The following is a 13,062-nucleotide window of genomic DNA, read 5'->3' on the forward strand; positions in this document are numbered from 1 at the left end:
CAATAGTATAGCTAGAGCTTGGAATAAAATTCCTATATCAGTCAAGTCTATCACGCACTTTCATCTTTTCAAATCATTACTAAAATAATTCTTCCCCCCTGTTGGCTTTGCCCCTGCACCTCATATGGAACATAGCTGTCTAACAACCTTCATCACCTTTCTTGTACCTCTTTTTAAGGCACTAAATCGCTTAACCTGCTTATCCCCCTTCTAATACCTCACTTTATTGTACTTAAAGTACTATGCCTACTTCTAATATGCGCAACCAAATTACTATTCCATCACTACCCTATTAACACTCAAATTGCTCATCTCATCTAATACCTCATTCAATTGTATTTCTTAAATTACTCTTACCTATCTTATAAACCACTCTTCTGTCTCTAAAGTCTCAATACAAGGCTTGTAGATTTCACGTTTTTGAATAGCAATACAAATTTTATTAACAATGTATATCAATATGAGAGAAGATTACTCTCACAGAAAAAGAATAAACTACAACGTGACATTTCCGATTTTAGATTGGGACACATCTTCACTTGGCCTAGGATTAGTAGGTCCACTGTCAGACCTAATGGACCTAATGGTTCTGGTGATAATATAGAGGTTGTGAGAACCATTGACAATAATCTTCCTTTATCTACAAATATCATTGATACACCATGTTCAAATGTGGTCACCCCAGCACCAACACCTGTTGTTGAAGTGGCATTTTCTACTATTAACAACCAACATTTGAAAGAGACTGTTGTTGATGAAGTGAATAAATCTAATGGGAACATTTTAGTTAGTAATAACGACAATAATGGTACTGCTGTGAATTGCACTTCTGATGTTATTATTGTATCGCACAGCTCTAATGACTCTCCAAATAGTGTTTCTCCAATACAACCTGTAGTACGTCCTAAGGTTAATATCCAATCTATACGTACTCCTGTTTCTGATAAGAATACTCATACTCATGTCAGTGCACCTCATGCTAATTTTGGAACAGGTTTTAATCTAACACATCCTTTTCCTATAAGGGAAGACAAGGGAGAAGGGAGATCCCGCTCTATGAGCAGAGGCAGACAGAAACGGAAGCAATCTTTCGACCGTCTTCCGAACAAGAACATCAAGAGGATGTGGGAAGACAAAGGGAGAATGAAAATGTAGCTTCTGATCTAGTCTTTAACCTCTCTTCTAGATCCCTCACTCCTGTTGAATTGTCTGTATTATCTAAAGGTCTTTCTTTTATTCCTACTACGAAGAGCATGTTTGAAGAAACGTTACGTGATTTTAAGCTTTACGTTAGGAATCTTTCCTTACGTTTAACTTTCGATAATGTTCCTGATAGGCAGCCCCCAAACAACAATTTCCAACGTCCTAGCACATTTACTCCACCTCTACATCCACTCAACAGCATTTAGCAAATTAGTAGAAGAGGATTTGTACAGGATGAGAGATGAGAAGCCTTGTAAACGATATGTTAAGTATAACTTAACTTTTAATGAAAATGAGGCTTTAAAGAAGTTAAGCACTGACCCTTTGATATGTATCAGACCTGCGGACAAGGGTGGTGGGCTTGTTATCATGGACATTTCAGATTATAACAACAGGATGCTATCCATGTTAAGTAATACACGTTTTTATACATTTGTATCCAGGGATTTGGTTGGGTTTTACTCCCACAGAGTACATTCCTTTTTACTAGGTCTTTTAAACAGTAAAATGATTGATTTTAATTTATTTACTTTTTTGGATGTGCCAACTCCTTTGATCCCCCTGATAAATGGTTTACCGAAGATACATAAGGATCCGTCAGATCCCCCTCTGACACCTATTGTTGCTGGCAAAGGGTGGATCACTGAACCCTCATCGATTTATATAGAAAAGCATCTGCGACCTGTAGTTGAAAGTAACAGGTACATTTTAAAAGACACTAGACAGTTTTTAATTGATTTATATGATTGTCTTAAAGATATGGCAGATACTAGTGATGTTACATTTGTAACCATGGACATACAATCCTTGTTTACAGTTATTCCCAATCAGGCTGGCATAGATATGATACATCGTTACCTTATTAGAGAATCTGACATGTCTGATGTTAAAGTCGATCTTCTCATTTCCCTTTTACAATTAGTCTTATACAATAATCTTTTTTATTTCCAAGGGAAATGTTTTTTACAAATAGATGGCGTAGCTATGGGCACTTCCTGTGCCAACAGCTACGCCAATCTATTCATGGCTCAATGGGAATTTGATCATATGTACCAATTACCAGCTTTTAATGAACATGTATTGTTCTACAGACGTTTCGTAGACGACCTTTTCTTTTTATGGAAAGGTACTATTAATCGTTTACATGCATTTATTGATGAGATCAATATGGCTACGCCATATCTTAAGTTCACTCATGAGGTCTCTGATACCAAAATTTCTTTTTTAGACATTTTTGTTGAAAAATTGCCTAGTGGACTTATTAATACAGGACTTTTTAGGAAATCATGCCATAGAAACACATTATTGCACCGTTGCAGTATGCATCCACAATATGTTTTCCGCAACATAGTTAAAGGTCAATCCATGAGGGTGTCAAGGTATAATCCTAGCCTAACAGGGTATGAACGTGACCTATATGATCTTAGTGAAAGGTTACTAGAATGGGGATATAGCAATTCAGATATAGCCATAGGCACAGTACGTCTTTTTGGATCCAGAGAGAGTATAGCAGCCCCTTATTTTTCTGCTCAGAGGGATATTGTAACACAGAACACATTTGATAATACGAACTTCAATAGAACAGCATTCTCCATATTTTATACCCATGATGTAGGGTTCATCAGGGAAGTTGTCAACTCTCACTGGAATGTTTTAATGGTAGATCCACACATTAAGGAGATTTTAGGTGATACACCATGTTTTAGATATAAAAACAAAAAGAATTTGAAAAGGATACTCTGTGATAAAGGGCAGCCTGAACCAATTCCCAATATTTTACATCATGGCACCCATCCCTGTGGCTCATGTAACTTTTGTTATTTTATTGATTCCACCAACAACTTCATACATCCGGTTACCAGATACAATTACCATTTTAAAGTGAATGGTGACTGTTCAACTTGTAATGTGGTCTATCTGGCCATTTGCCAATGTTGTGGGTCATTCTATGTTGGCAAGACCAATAGACGCTTGAAGGACCGGATACGTGAGCACCTTTACGGCATTAGGATGTTACAGAAGACCAATGCCCTAGCCAGACATGTCATGGAGTGTGGTATTAACCACACATTCAAGTTTAAGATTATTGAGCAGGTACATGTCAATGCTAGGGGAGGGGATATCAGGAACCACACAGCAAGCAGGGAGAACATTTGGATAGTAAGGTTTAGATCTGACATTCCACCTGGCCTTAATACTACGCTCTCTGTTAACCCTTTTTTGAAAATGAAGAAACTGAAAGTTTATGCATAAATATACAGTTCTTTATGTGTATATGTAGTCATTATTAGAGGCTAATCAACTATGCAGTTAGTTGCTACCATGTTTTTTCCTTTAAGAGAGTGATTGTGTTGTTTCATCTTATTACATCTAATTATTGCTGCTGATTGTTTGATTATTTGAATTTCCCGCTCTTTTGACTATTTAAACTGTCAGGGTTTTTGTATTTTTGTATTCTGAGTCTGAAGAAGCCATCTAAGGTGAAAGCGCTAACTCGTTCTGTCTTTTAATAAATTATTTCTGATTTTAACGCTGCAGTTTATTCCAGAGGATTTATATGCACAGAGTATTTCTACAAAGGGACAGTTGATTGCCTCAGCCGTGTTTGACTCCTATCATCTGTTTTATTTTATTTTTATGCTTCGTCTTTGATTACAGGAGTCATTTATTCCGTTTTTGTTCTATTTTTGTTACAAATTTTATTATGCTATGCTATGTATTCACTGAAACTGTATAATAAAATTTGTCACTGTAAATACTGATTGCATTAAACATGTAGCTTTTCTTCATGGGCCTCTGCCAAAAAAGGGCATCTGTGCCCAGTCGGACTTTGCTGGTAAACAAATGTCAATAGATAAATAAATAGGAAGGATCTTGGGCCTCAAAAATCTTGGCTGTCAGGAAATGCTAGAGTCATTCTCCCTGTACTCAGTGTTGTACAGACTCTAGTGGGGAGACTGATGCCTTTCCTTCCCTGTCCTAAGGGATCCTATTATCCAAGACATCCTTTTCCTCACTATGTCAGACACTACAGCCAGCAGTACAACAACAGATCTGAATCTACATCAGGGAATACATAAAACTAAATGGAGAGACAAGAGAACATAATGTAGCAGCTAATAATTTAGAAACTGTTTTGACATTGCCTTTCCCACCTTTCTTGTAGCAATAGGGAGACAAACAACTGGTTAGAACTTCTACTGTGTTTGGTTCTGTGCAACACTATCTCATTTGTATATGTGCATCCAAGGAGTGCAGTATGATTACCCTCTTGTTGTGTGGCTTGGGAAATAAGACAGGTAGTTGGAGGGCTTGACTGAGGGAAAAATCTGTCACTTCCTTACAGATAAAAGGAAGGATGTGTGCAAAGGTTACCCCATCCCTGTGAAAAACTAGGAAATGTTCTTTGCACATCAGTGCTTGGACTTCTGCCACTCTGCAAACAGAGGTGATAGCTACTATCAGGGTTGTTTTCTCAAGTCAAAAACCTGACGGAGACTGTAGTTACATGTTCAAAAGGTAATAGTTTAGGACCCGTGGAGGAATTCATCTTCTTAGGGGTCTCGGATGTAATGCTCCTTTTATAAACTGTATGAAAGGTAGGAGACATGCCGCTGGCAGATCCACAAACAAGCAGGCTGAGATGGCTGAAAGGTGTACTTTGATGAAAACAGAAGCCAATCCTGCATTGAAAATCACACTTAAGTACACAGTGGGTGTAAACAACTTGTGAAATACTTTTCTAGACTATATGAAGGGACGCATACTGCAGCTCTCAGATTATGTGTCCCAGGTAGGTAAGAGCCTAGCATTGAACAGCAGCATCCCTTCCCCAAGGATGATGGCTCAATAGGAGCAAAAAATAACTTTACTTTACTTCTTGTGTCATTTAAAAGGAGTACAATATTTGACAACTTAGAAAGCTATGATTGATATGTCACATTGCTTCTCCAGGAATGGTCTGCACCTGTTCCCTTTAGGCTTTCAAATACTGGCTAAAACACTGTTTACCTCCATAGGGCCATTTTAAGGCAATATTAGATGGCTACACCTACCAACATAATGAAACAAGTAAAGGGAAAATATAAAAGTGCTACTAAACAAGAAACTCCAGTCTTTGCAAGCCCTCCTTACCTTGGAGAACACAGACGTCTTTGTAGGGATAAAGACATGGTTTAAATCGGAATAGAGTACCCTGGCTGTGTAGGGCTATACTGCCTTCTTACACATTTATACCAGCTACTATGCAAGAAGGAAAATAAAGGTGGACGTATTTCAAGCTACATGCAGAAGAGACTCACATCAAGGCTCGTAAAGCAGCAGGATGCCTTAGAGCTTCTTCATGTACATCTCAACATCAGCAAAGTCTCTTACCATATTCTAGCTATGTACAGCACACCCTATATAACCCAGGAATGACATATCACCTACTTATATGAACTGGAGTCACTCAACATTAAACTCAATATCATCTTCCTGGGTGACTAACTACTCCACTATAGACTGAGAAACACACATCACCACTAGTATGCAAGCCCCGAGATTCCTGGACTTTGTTAACACAAACACTGTAGACCAACTAGTTAAGAGTACTCACTAGGGGAACATACCTGACCTTGTCTTCACAAATATGGACAAATTATGTAACATCTCTTGTAAACTCCTCGCTCATCAGGTCCAACCACAAAGCGGTCTCCTTCCAAATAAAACATAAAACAGAATCTCCACTGTCTCTAGAACTTTTAGAAATTTCTCCAAGGCAAACTTCCTACTTCTAAGAATACCTTGGCAAGTTTCAAATCGCTCCCAAACCCAGTAAACCATACTGCTTAGGTGGAAATGTTCAACGCTAACTTATATCAGCATGTAAACTCCTGCATAGAAGCAGTTGTGCCCAGTAGAAAACTCCTGCATAGAAGCAGTTGTACCCTGTAGAAACAAGCACAGGTTGAACCCTAAAAGCAAACCTCCCTGGTGGAACTAAAATATCAATAAGTTTTATAACAAAAGTAAAAACTCTAACCAAACATAAGATGTGCAACATCCAGCATGTTAGAAATCCCATCATTAAATTAAATAAGCAGTTCAGGAGCCTTAATTAAAACAACCAACGGCAAATATGAGTTAGGCCAAGGACAAAGTAAAGTTGTGTACACTTACTATAAATGTAGAAGTTTGAGTGTATTCACTGTTGCAGTCATCACCTGCAGGTTATCCCTGCTGTGGTAGCCCTCAGCCAGCCCGAATACCAGAGTCAATGTTCTTCTGTATCGGTTGCTGTCGCTTGCTGACTGACGTCGGGTTGTCAGTACTATAAAGCAAGGCAGCCAATGCCATTACATCAGTTTTTCTTACCCTAACCAGTCAGAAGCCCAAGGAAATATGGTAAAATGGTCCAGGTGGCTAAAAGCCACCGTGAGAAGCTTATGTCTCCCTAAAGAAAGAAAGATGATATAATGGGGGAAGGAGGGATGGAAACCAGGACTGCAACAGTGAATACACTCGAACATCTACATTTATGGTAAGTGTACACAACTGTACTATGTTCTTCATGTTTCACTTTTGCAGTCATCACCTGTGGGAGGATTCCCAAAGCTGAGGAGAGCGGTGGTAGGCTTAGTAAGAGACCTAGGCATGGGTCAGCATGCCCTGCAGAACTACAGAGGCAAACCCTGCCCTAGCCATAGAAAATAGAGGTAGGTGGTAATGCTAGGTAAAGGTATGGACAGAAGTCCAGGTGGCAGCTTCCAAAATGTCCCTGGTGGGAACTCCTCTGAGGAATGCTGTGGAAGTGGAGGCTGCTTTAGTGGAATGTTTTTGAACAGACTTGGGGGGGGGGGGTTCTCATGTAATCTGTAGCAGAAATGGATACAGTGTGATATCCATTTGGAAATGGTTTGCTTGGAAATCGGATTCACCTCTGCCCCGGGGCTGGTCTGTTTTTCTGTAGGGTTTAGTCCGGTCCAGATAATATCTGAGCTGTCTGTACATGTCTGGTGAGTGCAAAATTCTTTCCCCCTTGTTTTGAGGGTTAGGAAAGAAGGTGGGTAGATGTATGGCCTGGTTGAGAGTCACATTAGCTACCACCTTGGGCATAAAGGAGGGATTAGTCCTCAGGGAGACCCTGTCTGCATGGAAAATGATGAAGGGCTCAATGGCCATCAGTTCTGAAACCCTTCTGGCTGAGGTGATAGCTAGGAGAAAAGCAGTCTTCCAGGAGAGGTATCTTAGTTCTGCTGAAGCAGCAGGTTCGAAGGGTGGTAAGGTTACTTTTTCCGAAACATAATTCAGGTCCCAGGCTGGTGTGGGTGGCCTTCTGGGAGGTCTGATATTGGAAGTCCCTCTGAGGAATTGTTTAATCAAAGGATGGGAGAGAACAGGGGCTGCTCTGTCAAAATGAACTGAAATGGCTGAGGCATGGGTTTTAATAGAAGAGAAAGAGAGGCCACTATTACGTAGCTCCGCCAGGTAGTCCAGGATAAAAGGGATGGAAGGTCGTGAGGTACTGCCCCCTCTGGAGTGGCTCCAAGAGCAGAATCTTTTCCATTTTCCTGCCTAAGACTTTCTGGTGGTGGGCCTTCTGGCCTCTATGATAATGTCTAGGACCTGTTTGCTTAACAGGAGCCCCTTGTTTGCCTTTAGAGTATTAGCCATGCTGATAGTTTGACAGTCAGCAAGTCTGGGTGCAGCATCCCCCCCCCCCCCATCTGAGTCAAGAGGTCTGAGATCAGGGGAAGCTGCGTGGGAGGCTGTAATGTCAGGTTGTGCAGTAAGAGGTACCAATGTTGTCTGGGCCAATCTGGAGCAATGAGGAGGGCCTTTGGTCTCTCCTCCCTTATTCTGATCAGTACCTTGGGAATAAGAGGCAGAGGAGGGAATGCGTTCACAAAGAGAGTGTTCCAGGGGAAGGTAAAGGCATCCACCTTCCACGCTAAGTGGTGATACTCCCTGGTACAGAATTCTTTCAGCTGATGGTTGAGATGTAAAGCACAGAGATCCACCTCCGGAGTCCCCCACTTCTGAGTGATTTGTAAAAAGATTTTTCTGTGGAGCTGCCATTCGTGGGGGTCTAGCAAGTTTCTGCTTAAGTGGTCTGCCAGGGTGTTGTTGATCCTTGGTAGGTATTGGGCTATTAGGTGTAATCCCATGGAAGAGGCTGTCAGCCAGACGCTCATGGCTAGCCTGCACAGAGGGTAAGATTGGGTCCCTCCCTGATTGTTGATGTACCACATTACTGTGGTATTGTCTGTTTTGATAAGGAGAACCCCCTGGCTTGAGATGGAGTTTGAAAGATGGCACAGCCTTTTGTGCTGCCATCATTTCCTTCTGGTTGATGTGTAAGGGAAGTTGCTGGGCATCCCAACAACCTTGGGTGCACCTGCCTTCTACGTGAGTGCCCCAAGCAATGTCTGAGGCGTTGGTTGTAATGGTCTGCCTGGTTGGGTGGAGGGTGAAGGAAAGACCCTTGTTCTTGGCACAGGCCCATACCCATCAGAGAAACTCGGCCCTTATACAGGGGATCAGAGGGAGAAAGGTCTCTAGAGGCTGAGCGTGCTGACACCAAAGGTTCTTTAGATACCACTGAAGTTCTCAAGTGAAGCCTGTCCAGAGGAATTAGAAGGATGCAAGATGTCATGTACCCCAAGGCTTGCAGGAACTTCCTCACAGTGAGGTGACTTCTGGAAGCCAGCTGGGTAAAGTAGAGAGGCAGGAAGCTCTGCATTTCTGGGGATAGGGAGGCCATTTGGGATGCTGTGTCCAGCAGTGCTCCCAAGAAAATTATCTTCCTGGAGGGTGTTTGCTTTGATTTCTTCTCGTTGATGGTGTACCCAAAGGAGATTAGGAGGGTTTTGACAAAGAGGAGGTCCTTGAGTAACTTTTCTTTAAACTATGCCTGAATGAGGCAGTCGTCCAGATACGGGTAAATCTGTATATTTTTCTGTCTGCAAAAGGCTATGGCCAGGATTAAGCATTTGATGAATACCCTGGGAGCAGTAGATAAGCCAAAGAGTAGCGCAGAGAACAAGTGTTGTGAACCTGCTCTGAAGCGAAGGAATTTCCTGCAGGATTCCCTTATGGGGATATGGAGGCAGGCATCTTTTAGATCTAGGGTAACTAACCAGGCATTTTTGTCAGCATAGCAGCAGCTGTTGCAAAGTTTGCATTTTGAATTTGGGGACCATCAGGGAGGTGTTCAGAATGGATAGATTCAGGATTGGGCACCAACTGCCCTCTTTTCTGGGAAAAAGGAATAGTCTGGAATAAAAAACTTTGCCTGTTTGATCTGAGGGGACAGGTTCTAATGCCCCTTGGGATATGAGAGTTTGGACTTGTTTCAATGCCTCTGCCCACTGATTTGGAGGTAAGCCTGGGTACCCTCTTGGAATTGGAAGTTTGTTGAAGGAGAATTTGTATCCCTGAAAAATGATCTTTAAGACCCATTGGTCCTTTGTTACAGAAAGTCAATTTTCTTTGCAGAGGGAGAGCCTTCCTCCTAGCTTTTGGTGAGTGAAAGGAGGGCTGAGGGGAGAGAGGGAGTCATTGAGAGTTTTTGCCATAGACGGATGGCTTAGAACTCCCTGCCTTTGGAGTTGGAGTGGTCCACTGTTGGTTCATAGGTAGGTACTAGGCTATCGGCTCTGGGACCTATACAAGCCCAGCCAAAAAGGTACCCTGGCTTTTGCCAGCCAAAAAAATTATTTTCCTGTGCCACTGTCGAGCAGAGCCACGAGGTGATCTCCGGGGTGAATTTCCTATTTCCCATCCAATCATCAAGATTTTTCTTGAGTGCTAATGAGGAGCTTTGTTTGATAAGATAGGTAGTTTATTCCAGAGTATGGGAAATCTCTGGGACAGGAATCTATCCCTCCAGCATGTTCTGTTTATTGTGGTGACAAGGTTTAGGTTCCTACATCGTGTAGCTCGGAGGGATTGGGATTTCTTTAAGTGGAGCATGTCCAACAGCTCTGGGTTTGACATAGCTTTGTATGTTAGGCAGAGATCATCTCTGAGTAGGCGATATGCGACGGAGTAAAGCTGGAGTTTTTTGAGACGGTCTGTTTGAGGCCGGTAATCCTCTTTGTGAGGTATTTCTTCAGCCTTTCCAGTTGTTGTAGATGTTTTGTGAGGTACATACCAACATTGCACTCTATAATGGGTCTAATGAGTGATGAGTAGAGGGGAACAATGACCTCTTTTTCTGGATGAGAAACCTTTTGTGATGAGGTGTGCCACGTAGAAGGATTTCCTGACTACTGTGGCGATGTGATTATCAAAGGAGAGACTACTGTCCACCAGTGTCCCAAGGTCTCATCACACTTTCGGTGTTAAGTATACTACCGCTTATGTTGTAGTTCATGGGTACAGAGTTTTTACCAAAGGGGATGACAATGCACTTTTTGGCACTGAGCTTGAGGCCATGGCTTTGACACCAGGCATCTGTCTCAGTGAGGTCCTTTTGTAGGATGTCCACATCGTTAGAAGTTTCGATTATGGCTCCTAGTTTGCAGTCATCTGCGAACTTCGTTAGCCAAAGACCTTCTGTGTTAGCCTGTACTTCAGAGAAGTAGATACCAAACAGGAGAGGACCCAGGACTGAACCCTGTGGTACTCCACCTGTCACTGGTCTGAAGTCGGATTTGGAGTCTGCTACTTTCACAGTGTGGGTTCCGTCAGTGAGCCAGTTGGCAACCCATCTTGTGACATAGGGATTTATAACTAGTTTAGTGAGTTTATCTATAATTCCAGAGTGGGGGATGGTGTCGAACGCCTTGGCAAGATCTAGACAGGCTGTGTGAACCACCTTACCCTTGTCTATGGCTTTGGTGATTGCTTCAAAGAAGTCTATCAGGTTTAGGAGACGTGATCTGCCTTTTACAAACCCGAACTGGGTGGGATCCAGAGTTTGGAGATTACCAATGTCTTTGTTTATAAGCTCCATGATGATACGTTCCATGGCCTTGCAGACCAGGCTTGTCAGGCTAATGGGGTGGTAGTTCCCGGGGTCCGTGGTGGCTCCCCCCTTGTGGAGTGGGATAACCGCTGCTGTGCACCATTCAGCAGGCACAAAGCCTGAGGTGAGGCTATGATTGAACATGGTACTTAGGTGAGGTGCCAGTTCGTTCTGTAGTTCATGTTGAAGGCAGCCTAGGATGTTGTCTGGTCCCATGGATGCTGTGTTCTTGGCTTTGGAGAGTGTAGTTTTTACCTGTGCAGCCATGATTACAGGAACTTTGCATTCTTCCGGTATAGAGATGGGCTCTTTAGGGGGTGAGGGGGGGGTAAAGTTAGCACTGAACCTATCTGCCAGGATGTTGGCAATATCAGTTGGGTCTGTATATTTAGTGCCATTGTGCTGTAACTCAGAGCAGAGTGTTGCCATCGAGATTCTTGACATAGCTATAGAATGCTTTGTGGTTGTCTTTAGAATCAGTGGCGATTTTGTTTTCGTACCTAGCTTTGGAGGATTTTATCAGGGATCGCAGCTTCTTACTGAGGCTGACCAGGGAGCTCATCCACTAGTGGGATTTTACTCTCTTTTGCAAGAGTTTCTTCCTTCTGTTGTACAGTTTGTTTATGGCAGTGGACCACCAGATTGGCTTCCTTTTTTGGAGAATAGCGCGATCCATGCACTCATGTAAGTGCTTATAAAGTGCAATTGTGTAGGATTCAGTAGTCGTAACTGTACTGTCCATCTCCATGGGTGTCATGAAGTTCACCACTTCTGTCTTAAGAAGCATGAAGTTGGCTTTGGAGAAATTTTTTTACCATGCTTTCCTTAATGGGGGGTGGAGGCAGGATGTGGATATCTAGGGTAATTAGCTTATGGTCGGATCGGACCAATGAGGCATTGACTTCAAGTGTGGAACACCGGTCACTCATATTGGTAATGACTACATCTAGGATATTGTTGCCCCTGGTGGGGGTGTGGATAAGTTGATCCAGGGCATTGGAGTTTATGAATTCCAGAAAGCGTTGAGCGAAGAAGTTGGTACACGAGTAGTTTTCCCAGTTAATGGTGGGGTAGTTGAAGTCGCCCATTATTAGGGTGTTTGGCCGAACCCTAATATTTTCCAGTACATCAAGAAAAGAGGAGTGGGAATCCTGGGGCATGGTGGGTGATCTGTAGCAAGCTACAATTTGGATTGCAGTTTTGCCCAGAGTTAGTTGCATTTGGATAACCTCGGCTGCATTATGCTGAGCAACTAGCCTGGAGGTGTGGATATCCTTAATGAATATGGTCACACCTCTGTCTTTGGTGTTCCAGTCCAGGTTACATGGCCGAAAAGTGTGGTAGGAGTTATAGCCTGGTAGTGCAGGGGTGCTCTCTGGAGCCTTGAACCAGATCTCAGTCACTGCACAGATATCAATGTTCTCCATTTTAAGGAGTGCCTCGAGTGAGTGCATTTTGAGATTTAGACTTCTAGTATTGAGTAACATCACCCTCAGTTTTTAATTGCCTGTTCCTGTTACGGTGGTGAATTTGTCATTTGAACCTTGCCTAAAAAAGGCACTACAGGGTCGGCAAGAACCTTAGCCAGTATCTGGAATCCCAGGGGTGACAGGTGCAGGCCATCTCTGGCAAAGCATCATGGTCTGTCGACCATGTCATCCCAGGCAGACAGATACTGGGTCCCTTTAGAATGGCACCAGAAGCTTAGCCAATTGTTGAAGTCGATCATTTTGTCCTTGTACTGCAGCATCATTCTGGGTGATGGCAGAATGCTACTCAGGGCTAGGGCCATACCTGCCTGGGCTACAAGATCAGAGAGCTCTTCCATGTCTCTTTTCAAGTAGTCCACGGAGGTACGTCTTAGGTCGTTCACACCAACATGGACAATGACAGTCATATTCGTACTT

Source organism: Protopterus annectens, chromosome 5.part1 (assembly GCF_019279795.1).
Source record: "Protopterus annectens isolate FY-2018-M chromosome 5.part1, PAN1.0, whole genome shotgun sequence".
NCBI classification, from domain to species: Eukaryota; Metazoa; Chordata; order Ceratodontiformes; family Protopteridae; genus Protopterus; species Protopterus annectens.